The following is a 17,778-nucleotide window of genomic DNA, read 5'->3' on the forward strand; positions in this document are numbered from 1 at the left end:
ATTTGAGAATCTGCCAAATGATCTTCGATCCTTGAAAGAAACAACAGATTTTTATAAACAAAAAGGAATCTGTATATATAACAGTTAGAGTCATTTCTTTAAAAATAACTAAAAGAGCTGTAATGATAGATAAAGAGATGGACAAATTTAAGATTGTAAACATGGACATAGTCAAACTTAATGATTGCCAGTGAGCACTGAATGATGATAAATGAAAGAATTCTGAAATCAAGAAAGTAAAAAGTAAATGTAGTTCGTTATATACAATGGAACATTTTTCTGCCATAAAAATGTTAAATTTTGCCATTTTTGATGACATGGATGGATCTCGAGAATATCAAGCTAAGTAAAATTAGTCAGATGGAAAAAATCGAGAACCATATGATTTCACTTATGAGGGATGTAAAAATGAAAACAACAAACGAATAAATAACAAACAACAAATGAATAATTGAAAAAACAACAAACAAAGCAACAAAAACTGATAGACACAGACAACGGTTTAGTGGTACTGGAGGAAAAGAGGTAAGGAGGAGGTAGATAAAGGTAAAAGAGAGAAATTTCACTATGGGGAAGAACATACAATGCAATCAATATGCAGATGATGTATTATAGAATTGCACACTTGTAATCTATATAATTTTATTAACCAATACCATCCTAATCAAGTTTATTAAAAATGAATTAAAATCACGCAATAATTATTTTATATACCTTACCAAATATTTATAGCCAAAATCAAAAGTCACTATCCTTTCTCTCCAGTCATGTTAAAGCCTTCTAATGTCATTTTCCCACCCTCACTTTCTGATAGAGGAACCTTGAGACTTGGTGTACTATATTCCCTGTCCAGACACATCTTTTTCTTATGTAAATATCTGTAACTAAAAAAAATGGTCATGGCAGGAACAGAGAACATTAAAAGAAATAATCTAGATGATGAATGAAATCTAGATAATTTCCAGGATACATTCTCTGACAATAAGAAATGGTGTTTAAGAATTGCAAAATTAGTATATTCATATTTCATATTAAACTACAGAGTAACTCGAAAACTGTGCATGTACTTCTTCCTGGCCAACCTGTTCTTTGTGGATGTTTGTTATTCCTCCACCATCACCCCAAAGATGCTGGCGGATTTATTGTCAGAAAAGAAAACCATCTCCCTTGCTAGCTGCTTTGTGCAATTGTATTTCTTCATCGCCTTGGCTACGACCGAGTGCATCCTGTTCGGCTTAATGGCCATCCAATTTTTAAGCTCTCATGTTCTGACACACGGCTAAATCAAGGCCTCTTTTCTACCTTTGCTGATGTGAATATGATCGAGGCTCTGCTGGTCATCCTCGCCTCCTACTACTATGTTCTCTTCTCTATCTTTCACATGCATTCGGGTAGGTGAGGCGCAAAGCGTTCTCGACGTGTGCCTCTCACCTGACAGCTATAACTCTGTTCTATTCCACTGCCATCTATACTAATCTGAGACCCAGTTCCAGGTACTCCCTAAGTCAGGACAAAGTGACTTCTGTGTTCTACACAGTGGTGATCCCCATGTTAAATCCCCTGATCTACAGCCTCAGGAATAAGGAAGTAAAGGCAGCTTTATGGGATGTTATTACCAGGAAAAAGATTCCTTCATTTCTGTGATTGTGTTATTTAATTTTATGAACTTAGATAGAGTATTTAATGAACTTTCAAAGGCTGGTTTAAGCCAACAGATTTTTATTAGAATATTTTCTAGGTAATCACATTCTGGAATATTCAAGTACATGTATCTGATTTGAGTATAAGATAAATTACCAAACTTATATGAGACGGCGAGACCTTCATGTCATTATTCTATATCTTCAGTAATAAGAAATAAGGTTTATTTGCCTAGGGAAAGGAACGTACTGAATGTTTAGAGACAAAAGTCACAATATCACATAAAAGTAGCCTTTTAAAATATATGTAATTATGCTTGTACTTTTTCCTGTGAATTATTTTTAGTATTTATGATTTTAAAGATTATTATGTATCACATTTATCAAAATGCTTTAAATTTAAAGTATATTTCCATTATAATTTATTGTATTATGTCACATCTCATTTAAAAGTTGACATACACGTCATCTGGGATGTGGCATAGCGGTCATTATGACCCATCAAAAACAGATCATCTGCTGGACCTTTCCATACTCACAATGCTCTGTGTAGGTGACTTAGGCCAGATGGATGTTCATGAAAGTATCAGTGGTGTCTGAGAACCCATGGGCCATGCTCTCAGCTCGCAGGTCTTCAGTGTTACCTGGCCCCGGAGGCCTGTGGTAGAATGGCCAGGCTGTTCTCAGAGGGGCCCGCTCTTTCCCTGCGTAGCCTGCCTGCTTCTTATGCACCAGCTGGCAGCTGTTGGCTACATGCTTTCTGCTTTCCCTGTCCTGGGAATGTAAGGAAATCATATCTGGAACCAAGATGTTTCACTAGTAAATACTAATACTATTTTCCTTCCATTAAATACTTTAGTTTCTAGTAAAACAGAAATAGAAACAGTGTTTTGGGAGATGAATCCAGTTATTCTGACCTTTGGGGTTGTAGACACTTTATAATTTGTGCTTGTTCTCTGCTCTCTAATTCAGCTTTCTTACATTTCATTATTCTCATGTACAAGGTCTACGAATGTCTTCAAATTTGGGAGCTATTATCACTAATGATTTTGCTAATTTTCAATTTATTGAATATAGGCTTCTTATATAGATTTTGATTATTTCTTAAATTCATCTTTATTTATAAAAAATATTTTTAATTATATTTTCTTGTTTATTGTTCAGTGCATTTGTGTGAAAAATATTTCAAATATTTTTTTACTTTCTTTCACTCAAAAGCAATTTAAATTGTAAAAGCTAAGAGACTTGAACTTTTAATATTGAATCATTCTTTTCTTTCTTTGGAACATGACAATATTTTTAACCCTCTCTTAAGAGTGTGATTTTTTTCTACCCTTTGCTATACTCTCTATTACCTTTTGTCTTCTATTTTTATAGTCTTTTGTTTGACTTGGATGGTTAATGTTACCACACTCCTTAAATATACAGATATCAATCAGTGTTTTGCCTTTTTTTCAGGGGATTTGAATAATTTATTTATTAAAATTTTGAGGGAACTTTGAAATATATGCTTTAGGCTGTGTTTTAGTCAATATTTTTATCAGTTGGACCAAACAGAGAATAACCACCAAAACTGTGAATGTCACACATTTAAAAAAATAAGCACATCAGATGGAAGGAGTGAAAGAATCAATATTTAAGAATCACATAGATCCAAATAAATAACCAAATATATAATGTTATTAATAGATGAAGTCTTGCATTAAATATTTGCATATGTGGTACTGTGAAAGAAAGGGTTAACTCAATTGCCTTGGCTGCCCAAATTCTACATTTTCCTAAGTTCTTCAGGACCAAATCTTGACTGGCATTCTAGAGACAACCTCTGAAACCTTGGAATACCTTGCCTGATAAGAGCGTCATTTCATCTTGGGAACCAAACCAAACACGTTCTGCTAATGATGTGATTTATGGTGAATGCCTATATTTGTACATATGGGGTTTTGGGAGAGGTTGTGTCAGTTTGAACACTGGGGTTTGGGGGTGGGGCAGTTAGAGACCAAGTAACTATGGACAGTTACGTTTTGTCTCCACATCTGTGTACTGACTCCCAGTAAAACCCTGCACTCCAAGTCTTGGCTATGCTTCACACAAGTTGTCAGACCACACTGCTGGAAGCGTCAATTGCTGGCTGCGTGATTCCACCCGAAAGGACAAGTGGAAGCTCATGCCTGGTTTTACTACACACCTTTATCCTTTGCCAATTTCAATCTATTTCTTTAGCATAATAAACCATAACCATAAGTACAAAAGTTCTGAGTTTTGTGAGCCCTTCTAGTGGATCATTGAACCTGATGAGGGTCTTGGGCACTGTGGACACAAGCATTAAATTCAAAAAATTTCCTCAAGCTTTTTTTTGTTTTAATTCTTTATTTTTATACTATGTAAAATATAAAATTTTAGTTTACTCTAAAATATAAAATAAATAAGTAAATTAGGAAACAAAGTAAAGAAACACATATAAATTCACCTCTCGAATTAAATTGAAAGGAAACTGAGTATCACCATAATTGTAAGTTCTCTGCATTCATTTCCATTATCCTGCTTTCTTGATAGTGACAACTACACTTGTGAATTTTTTATTATTCCCTAGCTTTCACTTTTATAAATGAATCCATCCATATTCTTAAAACTATATTTAATACACTTATTTTCAGCATTACAAATATATTGTACACAATTTGTCTTCTATATTGCTTGTATTTTTCTTCATTATTACATTTCTAGTATCCGATCATGTTTGTATGTATTCCTTCACTATAATTACACAGCTTTGTGGTATTCTTTTTCTTTAATATGTCATAATTAAATTGTCTATTATCTTCTATTATGATCGATGTGGGTATGAATGTTCCTTTACATGTCACTCAGGTACAAAAATTCATCCTGGTATATCCCTAGATGTGGCACCGAATGTATATGTACTCAAAGTTTACATATGTTCAATTTTAAAGCATAATAAACTCTTTCTAAATTTCTTCCTTACATTATACTCTCAACAACAGCACATAAGATCTTGGGTTCCATATCTTTGCTAACACTTGTTATAGTCATTTAATATTTTTCCCTAAGATAGCATGGGTGACAGATACTTAAATGTTTAACACATTCAGGGGTACTTTTTGCCTATTGCGTTAGGTAGGGATCTTCTCTTTTTCGAATGCAGATGGCATATTCACCCCCACACACTGCTTTTTTTAAACATATGTTCTCCATTTATATTGAATGATACCGTATGAGAGGTGAAATTTTTCATTTATGTGTGGATCCCTCTAGACTCCATTTTGATCCACAGGCAATGTTAAACTTTCTTCACTGGCAAGCTTTCTTTAATAATGGCATTAGTTGCTCTTAGATATTTATTCAGAAATGGCTTGGTCTTTTTGTTCTGGGTAATTTTATGAAATTCTCAATTACTTTGCATGGATGCAAAAGTTAGACAGCTAAGAAGGCTGATAGGAAAAAAAAATATTTTATTTGACATATAATGTTGGAGGAGAGCTCTCAGGATACCCCAGAGCACCAGAAAGAAGAAAACAGGTGGCTCCCAAAGCAAATTAAGCCTGAAACATTCTGGAGGCAATATGACAAAACTGAAGTTCCCCTATTTCGGGCACATCTTGAGAAGGCAGTGTTCTTCAGAAAAGACAATAATGCTGGGAAAAATAGAACACAGCAGGAAAAGAGGAAGGCCAAATAGAACATAGATTGTCTCCATAAGAGAAGCCATAGGCGTGAATCTTGAGTTGCTGAGCAGGGCTGTTGAGGACAGGACATTGTAGACATCACTCATTCATAGGGTCACCAGGAATTGGAACCGACTCAGGGACACGTAAAACAACAATTTCACCTAAAATGTTACACTTAACCTTGCACTTTCAGAACATTCGTATTAAATCTAATTGAAATTATGTTTGAGCCTCCAAATGCGATATATCTGGATTATTCCACATTATTATGTTGCAAAGGAAGATAGAAAAACATTTTGCGGTGATAAATTTTGGAACTAAAATGCAAGCCAATAGATCTTAAAACTTTAACCATTAAATTGCAAAAGAAGACATAACATTGAAGGTGACTATCCACTATTTTTGAAAGCATCTTCATATCACCTTGTTAATCTACAAACTTGCAATGCTAATGCTATCGCTTTTTGATACAAACTAACCTTTCAAAGGGAATGCCCAATGAGCCTCATTAACAAAAATCTTTCGTGACTTTTTCAGGTTCAATTCAAAGAGAATACAGAGCATGTATTAATGAATGGATAAGTATCATAAGCAAAGATTATCCTGAGAGAAAACTGATGAGTATGTGATAAAGACATGAGGACTCCTTCCCAACCCTTTTTACTCTAGTGCAATGAATCCCTTGACAATGGCAAATTCCTACCTTTTGCATTGGGGATAATACAAGGCTCAGCATCAGAATATATCCTAATTACGTTATTTCTTATTGAATCTCAAGAGAAATCTATAGACATTACCGTTATTTAGTTAATCAACATGTTTTTCAGTCTGCTACCGAAAAAAGCAACCCACCTATGCATTTTAGAAAACAATAATGAAATAAAGAAACTATTCATCCTATATGCTTAATTTACAATTTACTACATGCATTTGCCTTATTAATTTGTTTAAACAGTGTAAAATATTAGCATATTGAAGTAATTCTCAGATAAATGATATACAGAAACATGTATATAATCTAAGAAATGATGAATTATGAATCTCATCATTGAGAAAAAATGACATATTTAAAGACTGAAATTTACATTTTAAAAATGTAATCACCTTCTTTTATCTATTTACCCACAAATGTTTATCAATGCCCTCCATATGACAAGCACTGTTCCATTAACCTGTCAGTAAATGTAAAAGTTTCTGCTCTGTAAACTTTATTAGCTAATTTGCATTTAAGTAGACAGCCCTATGCCTGTTGCTTACTTTTTTACGAAGTCAGTATGTGCGTGTGAGGAAGGCTATAAGAAAAAAAAAAAAGATTCATTCAAAATGTGGTATTGAAGGAGAGCTCTAGAGATACCCTGAACTGCCAGAAAGATGAACAAATGGTTTCTGGAGCAAATTAAGCCTGAAACATTTGTTGAGGTAAAATGGACAAAACTGAAGCTGTCCTACTTCAGGCACATCATGAGAAAGCAGAATTCTTTGGAAAAGACAATAATGCTGGGAAAAGTTGAAGGTAGCAGGAAAAGGGGAGGACAAAGGATGAGGTGGATTGACTCCATAAAAGGTGTGAGTCTATAGGAGATGAACAGGGTTGTTGAGGACAAGATATTTTGGATGTCACTCATTCTTAGGTTCACCAGGAGTTGGAGCTGATTTAATAGCCTGTAACGACAACAACAATACGTATTGGGTCTTATCATCAAATGTAGATTTACTGAGCAAGGAAGCTTACTTAAGAGGCTTGTCTTGGGTGGGAATAAGAAGAGGAGATATCCACAGATACAATCCTGATGGTCTTAACACTTTGCTCTGTCAGATGCATATCTGAAATAGCTGCTAGCAGGTGAATACTAGGCAGGACATACACTTCAAAGACAGGGGTGAGGGGGAGTGGGGATAAAGAGCCCTTGATTGTCTAGGTCGTGCTCAAGAGTCAACTGTTGGTCATGTCCTCTCTCTGTATGTTTCCATTCTGATCACATTCTGGAAAGGGCAAAAGCATGACACTATTCACACCAGTGGTTTCCCAGTGGTTATCAGAGACTGAGGGAAGGGATGGTATTGTCTACAAAAGGACATAACGAAATTCATTAGGCTGGAGGAAATATTCCGTCTTGATTGTAGTAGTGGTTACAAGACTGTAGGTGCTTGGCAAAGCTCATCAAAGTGTTCACCTCAAAACAGTGATCAATTCCTGTAAGAAACGTATTGTGCGATAAACCTGTCTTTAAAAAACTGGTGGTTTCCAACTTATTATTTTACTATTTTTAAGTATATTTAAATTGAAATATTATTATTGATTGTTTTTCTGCTCTTCCTCAATAAAACTTCTTTCAAGATTTCAATTATAATATTTTGTTCAATCAATAAAATCTGCTTTTTTGTATCTTTGGATATCATTAATTTATTACAAAAGAGACATGGAAATTATTTACATGATGAAAATTCAGAAGTTCAGTGAAATCGGCAGCTTCACGTGATGCCATTTCAATAATGATTAATATCAGTCTACATACTTTCCAAGGATATCACCATCTCTAAATAAGAAATAATCCTTGTCGTCTAGAACTACTTTGGTGCCTCCACATGCAGAAGAGCTTTGTCCCCAACGTTCACGCTAACTGGTTGAATCTCTCCACCCTTTCCCTTAGAGCCCGACCCAACAGCTGCTACTGTTGCTCGCAATATTTACCCTTGAGATTTTTCTGGAAGCATAATGCCTCCTTTGGTTGCAGTTCCCGCAGCACTCCTTGCAACTAGCAGTCGATCCAAGAGGGGAAGAAGCTATCTAAATGTCTGTCCTGCCGTGACTTCTGCCGCCACAGTTCTTACTCTGCTCTGGAGCCACCGCCGCAAGGAGACATCTGCAGTCAGACTGCCCGGGCGTGTGAACTTTGGAAAAGTCAATCTCCGTTTTGATTTCGTTTTCTTTAGAATTTAATCATCTCTTCTTTCTTCATAACATTTTCTCCATCGCCTTCTTCTAGGATAACACTCTGTGCTGATTCTTCTCCTGTCTCTTTTAATTCATGATTCTGGCTGCTGAAGTACAAATTCTTTTTAAATATTTCCATTTCTTAAATTGTTAATTAAATTTCTTATATCAATAAAGATATAACGTATTTCATAGATGTCAATTGGGGTACTTTTTATTGGCATGATGGTGGGATCTTTACAAGTCAAGTTTTGAGGTAATATCTTTCATGATGTTTTGGATTTATTCTGCCTGCTCTGATGATTGAACGATTGAATTTACTAGAAGATACACACACACACACACACACATATATACATATATAATCTTCTAAATGAGAAAATGAAATTAGACAGGAAAATAAGGTACTGGATATTAACACTCTTTTGAAGACTGTGCTCAAGTCTATTCTACTTCCTAACGCTTTATACATTGGACAGTTTTCTTAACAGCTTGAAGTTTTGCTCTCTTCATCTGCAAAATGTGTAATATAATAATGCTTCCTCAAAGACTGATGTAGCAAATAAATGGAGAATTTAAATGGAAGAGTGGAATACAGAATTTGCTGTGTGATGCGTTCTCTATGCACACAGAGTCTCTATACATGTGGACGCTCAATGTGTTTTATTTCACCTTGTTTTCCTTCTGCACTGAGAACTGGGAAGCCTGTACTCTCATCCCTCTGTAGGATCGCAATCAGACAATAATTGCAATAAGCCAACCGAATTCTGATATCATAAAAAAGAAGTTAGATTTTCCTACTCATGTTCTATTTGCTGGAATATTTCTTTAAACGTGGTAAAATGGATTTCTTTAGTTTCTTCTCATTGATTTCCCTCAAGAACAGAGTTGGGTGCTCACTTCGGCAGCACATATACTAAAAGTGGAACAATACACAGAAAAGTAGCATGGCTCCTGTGCAAGGATGACACGCAAATTCATGAAGCGTTTTATGTTTTTAGGTTCATATATACAATGGAATAGTACTTAGCCATTTAAAAAAATGAAATCTTAACCATTCACAACAATATGGATGGACCTAGAAGTTATTATGCTGAGTGAAATAAGTCAGACAAAGATAAATACCATATGATTTCACTTATATGAGGAATCTAAGGAACAAAATGAACAAATGAATCAGAAACATACTCACAAATATAGAAGACAATCTGGTGATGGACAGAGGAATGGGAGTTTGGAGGTCTGGGAGAAGGGGGTGAAGAGTTAAAGAAGTACAATTAGTAGTTGATAGATGGTCAGAGATGGAGAACACAGCCAAGGGGGTGCAGTTAACATTAATGTAATGGCTAGGTGTAGAGCCAGAGGAGAGAAGAACAAATAGTTTTATAAACTGTGTAAATTTCTAACCAATGTGCTGTACAATTGAACCTGATAATAAAATAAAACTTAAGATATACAGAGTTGGAATGAAGGTTGAACTTACCCTAAACACACACACACACACACACACACACACACACACACACACACACTGGCAAAGGGAAGAATAAGAATAAAATAATAACAGTTAGTGGGATACTCATCCATTTGAAATAGGCTAAAATATAAAAAAAATAGGCAACGTAATAAGTAATTACTTTTTCTTTTTTTTAACTTTGGCAAAAGGCTCTAAAGTAACACAGAGATCAGGATCAACTTTGTGATACCATGCATGATTCCATGTATTTCCATGTGACTGTTTTCTCATCTCTTGAGAATATGAATTTCCTTTAGAGGATTGACTCCAGAATTAAACCCTATTATCTGGTCCCCGTGATTACCGATTTCTCTTTACGGAAACAAAATAAAAGTGCAGCAACATGTATTTACTCAGACCGTGTCTCAAATCTTTCAAATAAGTCATGCAAATTTTCACTGCATTTCATTTCATTTAAAAAATGAAATTCCTTTTTTCATTTTTAATTTTCTACTGCGAATCCATTAAAAAAAAAAAGAAAATCACAGTCTACACAATTAAGACAGGCCTGGAAGCAACTGAGGATTTGGTACTGTTATTCGCCGTGGTGGACAGGTACAGTGCCTGATGCTACATGACATTAATTTGACAGTGTGCTTTGAAATGAGAACAATTATTTAGTTGACTTTTAAAAGACTACAAAATCATTCTTGAGTTCATAATAGATGTCCATCATCGGTCATTTGAAATTGTCACTATTTCACTGCTTGAGTCACATGTGAATTTGGGGGAGGCAGTTAATGAATCTTGGAGTAAAAGATTAAACAGAGTGGTCTTGAGGGAAAAAAAAAATGGATTTGAGTTCAATCCACACAGCTGTTCAGAGAATGGGAGAGACTTCCACAGGTGATCTGTTTCCTTTGTATTTGGGGTGTGGAATGGTAGAGAAAAACTAGAACAACGTACATTATACTACCAGAACCTGAAGTAGTGTGTGCAGAGTTGCCCAGTGCTCTGAAACGACTACAACCAGATTTAGTAGACAATTCCTTAATACGTTTAAATGCTTGTCCACTTGTCCACTAATTTTCCTCTTTCCTCAGTCACTCTGTTTACTATGCTATATTATCCTAGGTTATTTTTTTCCATGTGTGAGTATCCTCATGAATATTTTTATGATTTCCTCTAAACGTTGGAGAGGAAAATATCTATACCTAATGCATGTTTGAGATTATATTTGTAACAAATGACTAAAACAAATTATACTGTGGTGACTGAGTTCATCCTGCTGGGATTGACAAACACACTGGAGCTACAGATCACCCTCTTCTTACTATTTTTCATGGTTTACACACTAACAGTTTGGGGGAATGTTGGCATGATCCTTTAATCAGGGCTGACTCCCAACTTCACACACCCATGTATTTTTTCCTGGCCAACCTGTCCTTTGCAGACGTCTGTTATTCCTCCACCATCACCCCAAAGATGCTGGTGGATTTATTGTTGGAGAAGAAAATAAACTCCTTCACTGGCTGCTTTGTGCAGATGTACTTCTTCATCACCTTGGCCACGACTGAGGGCATCCTGTTCGGGTTAATGGCCTACGACCGTTATGTGACCATATGTAACCCTCTGCTTTACCCTCTGCTCATGTCCAGGACCGTCTGCCTTAAAATGGCAACAGGGGCTTTTACAGCAGGGCTGTTGAACTCCATGGTAAACACAAGCAGCTTGCCATTCTGTGGCTCCAATGTCATCCACCACTTCTTCTGTGACAGCCTTCCACTTTTTAAGCTCTCATGTTGTGACACATGGCTAAATCAAAGCGTCTTTTCCAACTTTGCTGGTGTGAATATGATCGGGGCTCTGCTGGTCATCCTCACCTCCTACTCCTACATTCTCTTCTCCATCTTTCGCATGCATTCAGGGGAGGGGAGGCGCAAAGCAGTCTCGACGTGTGCCTCTCACCTGACAGCTATAACTCTGTTCTATTCCACTGCCATCTATACTTATCTGAGACCCAGTGCCAGCTACTCCCTAAGTTAGGACAAAGTGGCTTCTGAGTTCTACACAGTGGTGATCCCCATGTTAAATCCTCTGATCTACAGCCTCAGGACTAAGGAAGTAAAAGCGGCTTTTGGGGATGTAATTACCAGGAAAAGGATTTCTCATTTCTGTGATTGTTTTGTTAAATTTTCTAAACTAGATAGAGTATTTAATGAACTTTCAAAGGGTCGTTCAAGTCAATGGTTTTATATTAGAATATTTGCTAAGTAATCATGTTCTGTAATACCCAAGTAAATAATCAAACTTACATGAGATGAGACAATGAGACCTTCATATCATCATTCTACATCTTCAGTAGGTCTTAAGAAAAGAAGCTTATTTGTAATAACATCTTGCCTAGGAAAAGGAAGACATTGACTGTTCAGAGACAAAATTCATAATATCATATGAAACTAGCCATTGAAATTACTTGTAGTATCCATTTTTTAATTCCTCATACATTCCTTTCCATGATTTATAGTTTGTAAGTGGTTGTTATTTATCGTTTATGTCACAATGTGTTAAATTAAAAATAGATAACCACCTTTAATTATTAAATGATCTCCTAAGATGATAATTTTAAATTTAAGAACTTTAGTTTTAATTGCTACTGTAAAATTCCCAGCTTTAATTTCTCTTAGTTCCCCTTTACACATTATATTCCTTAAAGAATAAAGGTGAGTTTGTTCAAAAGTGTGCTATCCGGATAATTGTGGCCTGATTACAATGTACCAATTAAAACATTTCTCTCACACCCTTCTCTTCTCCTGAAAGTTTTCCATTTCTCTCACTTTGTCTCTAGCAGACTGATACACACACACAATCCATGTGGACACATATTTGGCTGCTACAGAGTTCAGGGCATGAAGATTTCAATGGATGAATGTGACACATATTCTTTAAAATAGGCTCCTAGATATCCTGAGTATAAACATCTTCTAACAATTTTCAATGAAAATCAATGAGACTTATCTTAATATTAAAGGGAAGCATTATTAATATGAAGGTAGACTGGAAATTGGCTTAGCAGAACCCTGAAAGAACTGAGTGGGAGTCAGGCCTTGCTAAGGACACAGCCACATTTACAGTTTCCGGAGTGAAATTTCCCATGTCCCTTTCCTTACCCTTGTCACTGAAGTCACACTTGATAGAACCTACGATGTATAAGTCATCTGAAATGTGGCATAGCAAACTTATGCTTTGTCACAAAGAGGTCACCCAACTTGACTATTCAATAATGACCTCAATGGTACATGTAGGTGATTTAGGCAAAAAGGATGTTCGTGAAGGTATCGGTGGTGTCTGAGCATCCGTGGGCCATGCTCTCAGCCCACAGTTTGCAGTAGTTGCCTGGCCCTGGAGGCCTGCGATAGAACGGCCAGGCTGTTCTCCGAGGGGCTCGCTCTTTCCCTGCGTAGCCTGCCTGCTTCTTATGCACCAGGCGGCGGCTGTTGGCTGCATGCTTTCCGCTTTCTCTGTCTTAAGTAGTTAATGAAATCATACATGAAAACAAGATGTTTCACTCAGAAATACTAATGTTATATTCCTTTCATTAAATGCTTTAATTTGCAGTAAAACACAAATAGAAACAATGTTTGAGAGATGAATCCAGTTATTCTCAGATTTGGGGTTTTAGACACTTTGTAATTTGAGCCCTGTTCTCTGCTCTCAAGTTCAGCTCTTCTACATTTAATTAGTCTCATGAATGGACCTTGAGATGATCACGCTAAGTGAAAAAAGCCACACAGAAAAATTTGAAAACCACATGACATCACTTATGTATACGTGGGATATAAAACTAAAAGCAACAAACCAACATGACAAACAGAGACTCACGGACATGGACAGTGGTTACTAGCGGGTGTGGGAAGGGAGCTGGTACATGAGGTAATAGGTTTCAAATATGTGGTGACAAAAAGAAATCTATGGGCAGTAAACATACAACGTGATATATATATGACTTACGGTTGAACTGTACACTTGAAACACTAAATTTCGTTAACCAATGTCACTGTAATAAAAAAAACCTCAAAAAATAATTAATCTCTTACACAAAATCTATAAATATTTTCAACTTTGAGAACTATTATCACTATTGATTTTGCTACTTTTTAATTTATTGAATATAGGCTTCGTATGTAAATTGTGATTATATAAATACAATATTACTTATAAAAATATTTTTAATTATCATATTTTCTGCTAATTGTTCAATGTATTTATGTCAAAAATGTTCCAAATATTTTTCACTTTATTTAACTCACAAGAAATTTAAATTGTAAAAGCATTAATAGACTTCTAATTTTTATATGGAGTGTGATTTTATCATTCTTTTTTTACCTGACAATATTTATTAAACCATCCCCAATGAATGTAATATTTTTTGCTTCTTTGCTATGCAACCACCATTGCTTTCTGTTTTTCTAATATTCCTGGTCTTTTATTTTACTTGAATATTTAATGATACTACATTCCCCAAATATACACATATCAATTAAAGTTTTGCCTTATTCAATGTTTTTTATGTAATTTATTTATTAAAATTAATGAAATTGAAATGTATCCATTTTAAGTATGTTTTAGTCAATATTTTCATCTGTTACTAGATGAGACAAAATAGACTATAGCTCACAAAACCTGTGAATGTTACAATATTATAAAAATAAGCCAACAAGATGGAAAGAGTTAAAGAATCAATATTCAAGAATCACAGAAAACCACAAACAACCAAAAAATCATGACTAGATGGAGTCCTCCATTTAGGCAGAAACAATGTGAAAGTGTGATATTACTATATCAAAGTAATTTTGGATTTAGTTTAAGTGTAAAATAACAGGCAATGTAATTTTCAAGAGTCTATAAAAAATGGAAAGACATACATATTTTAAGCAATAATTTTAAAAGCTAATGCAAAGATAAAACGAAGTAGTAATCTCATTCATCTCCACACTGGTCAAATAAAATCAAAGAGAATGTGTTAATTCATAACATATTTAATGGTCAGAGATAAACATTTTTATGTCAAGGAGGTAATGCCCAAGTGGCAGGGGTGTATAAGGAAAAAATCAATTACAAAGTAGTTGAATTGATGTGAGAATATATAATCTGTGGAAGAGGGATGTACAAAGAGCTTTAGGGAAAACATATAGCTTGAAACTGATCAGAATAGTATTTCTGTTCAATTTACTGACAAATGTAACCACTTTTACAGAATAAAATTATGTAGCATATTTACAAGCAATGTGCTCACTGACTTAAATAAATCGATATTTAACTGTTAAAAAAGAAAATATGTAGCTTTATAGAAACAATATTAAAACAAATAGATTTATCGAAAATAGATGAAATGAGTGTCAAATAGTATGTTTCATCAGACAGCAGAAACGTGGACACTTGCTGCTAAACTTACATATAATTTACTGCTTTGGCTGAGAAAATTAGAATATATTGTTTCTAAGATTATCTTATTATTTTGTTTTTAATCATGAAATTGTTGAATACGTCCACACATCACTACTGAGTCTCAGAAGAGACCTGGTGATATTTCAGTCATTTAAAAGAACTTATTGCTTCCAGATTTGTTTCTAAAGAAAGAAGTGGTGAATATTGGCCAAGAAATTTTGAAATTTTGCCAACAGGACATCAATCAGATGGAGATTTATGTCAAAAACTCTGACTTTCTGACTCGGCCTCCAAACCTCAACCTCCCAAAATTGTACAATCATACTTACCATGTGTTGTAAAACAAATAAAATTAATAAAATAAAATTTACTAGATGAGTTTGTGTTGAGACTATGTCAGATTCATTAACACACTGGTAAGGGAAACATAAAAATAAAAAAAAGGTACAGACTTGGGGAATGTGCAAATAGACGGTTTATTTAGCTGGAAAACAGAATAAGCAGCATAAAAAAAATGTTAAGTAAGGATGAGGTTTTATTTTAGAAATCATAAAATCATCATGCCCAGATCACATGTTACGTTAAAAGAGTATGTCATTATAATCTGAAGTGCTAGATTTGGTAAGAGATTGTGAATAAGAACAAATAACACATTTAAAGAGCAAATGATAAAGATATATATGCAGTCAATAGTAATAACATAGCTCATCTCCCAGTATTTGTGCCAAAAATGGACAGTTAGCGCGGGCTCACAGAACGATACCAACAGAAGTCAGAAGCAGAGTGACCGGAAACAAGTTTTATTTTTAAATGGGCCATTGCAAGTGATCTTTATCAGTATTAATGAATTGCAAAATACAGTTCAATTATTTCTGGTTTTTGATTTTTCTGTTTAAAAATGCATACATGTTACATTTTCACCCCTAAAGATCAGGTTGCTATCTTCATACGAGACTCACACGAAGCAGCTCTTCATTATAGATCTGTTCAGATGAACATAATGTATGTGATCTGAATCCAACCCTGCGGCACACACAAATATGTCATATTTTCTAATGTGGCTGTTTTTATGTATGATAAAAATGAGAATCAAAATGGAAGGAAATATTTGAGCATAAAGTCTATGTAAATCCTGTGACCAATTCTTACAATATATACATGACTGCAACCTTGATCCCGGCCACCCTCATCTTCCATACAGGTCGTTGGAAAAACTTCCTATCTGGTCTCCCTGCTTTCACTCTTGTTCATGCTAACGTATATTGTGTTCTTATTCATACTCCTTTCCAGACATTTTACTCCCTGCTAACAGTGTAAGAGAACACAACATGCATGATTAGTGATTATGGAAGATTAAATGATATGGGTATAAATCATTGAGTCTAAAAAAGGCCAAGTGTTCTATGTAGAGAGATCTATTCTTGGAGATGAATGTTCACCAGAGAGTAAACAAGACAAATACCAGGGAATCAAGGTGTTTCTGAAGGAAAAGTTGTCAAATTATGAAATAAATAATACAACACAACAATAAGGGTCAAAATAGAAATTACATTGGGAGGATATGAGAGTATTACATTGGAAAGTTTTAACTTTGCATGAGAAAATAATAGGTCACCCTTAGGGATATACCAGTTTAGTCTAAAAGATAAACAGAAGTTTGGTAGATGTAATGAGCAGTCTGGAGAGTCCAAAGTTTTCTGTGCATCTTGATGAATATAGTACAGCATCTTATATAGTTACATAAACAGAGAAACATGATTCGTTTTTTTCTTATGTAAATAGCTGTTCCTTAATTTAAAATTTTCTACCCATGATATGAACTGAGAAACTTATCAAATAAATAATCTAAATGATGCATAAACTCTAGATAATTTCCAAGTTGCATTCTTTGAGATTAAGATAGCCAAAAATCGAAACACAACCCAAATTCCATACAACGTAAATAAATGCAGAAAATAAAGCTTGTTCAAGTCAGCACTGACAATAAATGACTTAAACATAGATAGAACATTGATAAATCTTAAAACTCTACTGTGAGCAAAGACTTCAGGATAAAGGAACACATTCTGATGGATTATAAATGATTGATAGCTACAGAAATCTGATCCGTAGTTCCCTGGAGTTGGGGTGAGAAAGGACAGATTAGGAAGCTACGCGAGGAAATGTTCAGGATATTGTGAATGTTCTGTATCTTCATTGTGGAAATGCTTTCATGAGCGTATATATTTCTTAAATCTTATCACATTTGACATCTCATTAAATCTAGTTGCATGTTTTTTACTCTATTTTCTATAAATTACGCTTCAATAACATTGATAATTTAAAAATAAAAATTATAATGGCATTGCGTTAGAAACAATTGTCTAAAAATCCAAATAAAATACATAACCATGTACCATACATAATTGTTCTGTTATGCAAATGTCCTGATAAAACTTAACTCTAAATGTAAGTATGTTACAGCATGCCGTAGCACACTGTTAGTGACCAAAGCTGAGAACAGTGGCAGAGTCTGGCTTGGTGCTGTCCAAACATGTTTCTGTGTCTTTGACTCACAGTGAACAACATCTTCTAGCCCTTTCTTGTGTTTGTTAGACATGAGGTTAGTTC

The 17,778-nt window shown here is 34.8% G+C and overlaps 1 non-coding gene and 3 pseudogenes across 1 annotated transcript; 3 read left to right on the top strand and 1 right to left on the bottom strand.

The window, feature by feature from the left end:
* The first annotated feature begins 1,061 nt into the window (after positions 1 to 1,061).
* LOC120584368 (olfactory receptor 5F1-like) lies at positions 1,062 to 1,729 on the top strand (annotated as a pseudogene).
* Positions 1,730 to 7,832: 6,103 nt separating this feature from the next.
* On the bottom strand, positions 7,833 to 9,245 carry LOC120584359 (10 kDa heat shock protein, mitochondrial-like; annotated as a pseudogene).
* Positions 9,157 to 9,263, top strand: LOC120584376 (U6 spliceosomal RNA). The gene has a single exon (XR_005648016.1). It is a non-coding gene; the product is annotated as a U6 spliceosomal RNA (small nuclear RNA).
* A 1,703-nt stretch (positions 9,264 to 10,966) lies between these two features.
* On the top strand, positions 10,967 to 11,800 carry LOC120584370 (olfactory receptor 5F1-like; annotated as a pseudogene).
* The last annotated feature ends 5,978 nt before the right edge of the window (positions 11,801 to 17,778 follow it).

Source organism: Pteropus medius, unplaced genomic scaffold, assembly GCF_902729225.1.
Source record: "Pteropus medius unplaced genomic scaffold, Ma_sr-lr_union100, whole genome shotgun sequence".
NCBI lineage: Eukaryota > Metazoa > Chordata > Mammalia > Chiroptera > Pteropodidae > Pteropus > Pteropus medius.